The sequence below is a fragment of the Apis dorsata genome, unplaced genomic scaffold (genome assembly GCF_000469605.1).
Source record: "Apis dorsata unplaced genomic scaffold, Apis dorsata 1.3 scaffold_251, whole genome shotgun sequence".
NCBI classification, from domain to species: domain Eukaryota; kingdom Metazoa; phylum Arthropoda; class Insecta; order Hymenoptera; family Apidae; genus Apis; species Apis dorsata.
In genome coordinates, this window is record NW_006263529.1 from 159,267 (window position 1) to 161,975 (window position 2,709).

Below are 2,709 nucleotides of genomic sequence, written 5' to 3' on the forward strand. Positions count from 1 at the left end.
TGTATATACGTATATATCTGTATGATCGGCATTATGGTATAATATATACGTATATCCATTTATATGTATATGTGCTTATATATTAGGATATTATCGAATTGATATCTCAATACGAAAGAGAGCGAGTCTATGATAAGATAAGTCGGAAATATGGATAAATATTTTTTCTTGGAAAGCTTCGTTTCTCCAAGTGTTTTATATTTTTCTAATATTTTATTCTTTATTTTTTAAATAAATATCCATTAATTATTTTTTTAAAAAAAAAGAAGAAGATTAAGATTGAAAGTATAATTCAATTATTATAACAAAAAAGAAAAAAAAATAGCGAAGTTTCGTAAGGAATAATGTTACGTAATGTCCATATTTTCGACTTATTTTTTAAGATAGAAGACGCCATCTTTTGCACCATCAGTTCGATGACATTCTATATATGTATATATATGTATATGTATATGTATATATATATATATATATATTTGATTGTTTCGGAACGTTCGATTTTTTAACTGTGCTGGTCGTTGCAACCAAGTCTATGCCTTATTGGAATCTTTTTGCTAGAGAACTAAAGAAAATAGAAGCGCGACGAAGATAATGAAAAACTAATGAAACGATGCGTAAAGTATAGACTCGACCCGTGGATTGCTTTCTTGTTCAACGTTTCTCTTTTATACATTCCTTTCGATCATGCGTGCGAGCGATCGTGTCGTGAGTCTAATTGATCTCCTTCCTTCTTTCTTTCTTCTATTCAATTTTATCTCTCTCCACAATTTTATTTTTTTCTCATTAAGGTCCCTTCCCAAAGTATCATCACAATTCGATCAAGATAATATTGGCCCAGAAAAAACGATTGATACTTTTTACATAAAATAAAATCTTTCGTATATGACGGGATGGTCTTGGACGAAGTCGTGAACTTTGCTTTGTGATTTTCTTGCAAAATGATGATGAATTTACTTTAGAAAATGTGTTTTCATCAGGTTTGTCGACACGAATACTTTTCTAATGTATCAAAAAAATTATTGATTAAGCAAGATACTTTTTTTTTTATTTGCATTAATTTGAATTATAATTTTTTTTTTTTTAGGAATACCACCCATGGGCTGCGATATTATCTTAACCTTTCCATAAGAAAATTCAAGTTCAATTCAAGCTTTCATTCTCTGAATATTTTCCAACGTTGAAAGAATCATTGAATTTCTTCCATTTTATTTTTTTCGGATTTTAAAGAACACGTTCAATTCCTCTTTTCACACACGTAATAAAATACGATCCTTCGTACGCAGGCAGTCGAAGTCGAAAGTCGAAAGTCGGAAGGCTCCTCTAATCACCCTTCTTGTACGTTCTATTTCTTCTTTTCTTCTTTTTTTTTTTTTTTCCTTTTTCTTTTCTATCTTAATTTCTTCTTTTCTGTGTGATTACTAGAGCCTGGACAGAGCAATCGTTACGGAACACTTGGAATCGGCGATATCATGATCCGCATCTTGTCATTTTGCCCATCTCCGATTCTCAACCCTTGCCCACCAACTCTCTCGTTATCAGAGCCAGTTCCAAATCGAAACTTTGTGTAATCTTTAATCTATCTCGTGGGTAATTGGACGAAAATAAAAAAGCGAAAGTTTCAAACGATCGTCTTATTCCAGCTCTGGTGATGTGTTCGCGTATATATATATGTTTATACATACATACATATATATATATATAAAACGATACAATTGTTTCGTCGTGCGTTTCGTTGCTTTTGCATTGCGGTTTACATTGATGTATTAATTAATTATGGAAGAAAGAAATTGGAAAGAAATTGCGACAGTAAGATAATTAGAGATTGAAGGATTGATAACCAATAGTCACGTGATAGAGAGGTTTCTCACTATTTAATCGTTGCTACGTAAAATTCAACTATTTCCACTCGACGTTAGAAATAGATGATATATAGCTTGAATCGTTGCCAAGGGAAAGCATAATTGTGCGAGGGAATAACTCGTATGAAAATTGGAAAGCGTACAAAAGATTGCATCACGTTCGAGCGGGAAGAACTGTGACGATGCAATTTTATTCCTTCTATTTGCGAAATAGAATTTTTATTTTTATTAAATTCTTTTTACACACATACACACACGAAGGAATACATTCCCAGGAATGCTTAGAAACTTTGTTTTCGCTTTGCACGCGCCGGAATATATTCATAAATTTTATTTCGAATAATTTTATATATATATATATATTTTTTCTTCTTCTTCTTCTTTTTCTTCGCTCGTGGAAATTGCTTACAAAAATAGCGAACGTTCTTCCCTTTCGTACACTTTTCAACTGCTTTTATCACTGACATTCGATACAGTACCTTCCTACATTCTTCGAATTTGCGCCGCATCACGTTCCTCATATTTCGTTCCAATGTCTATCGCAAATATAAATGAAATCTTAACTCGATACAATGCGCAACCTCGAAACCAACACGCACACCTCTATACGCTTCTAATACGCGAGCAAGAGTGTAAAAAAACGTGCAAAGATTTAATGACTTTCGACTCCGAAGAGAAAGATCTCGATAACATCTTCAAGCCTGCAAACTGCTCTTTAAACATCGCAAACACGCGGTTGAGTCTAAAAAAAAAGAAAAGAGGTGACGATAAAACTCGAATGATAAAAATCGACTTCATCATGCAAGGGTGGTCTTTTTTTCTTTTTTCTTTTTTTTTTTTTTTTCAAAAC

General features: G+C 32.5%; 1 protein-coding gene across 12 annotated transcripts in view; it reads left to right on the top strand.

Annotated features, from left to right (window-relative positions):
* Positions 1-2,709, top strand: part of LOC102674389 (glutamate-gated chloride channel) — a 35,030-nt gene that overhangs the window by 21,277 nt on the left and 11,044 nt on the right. The window lies entirely within an intron of this gene.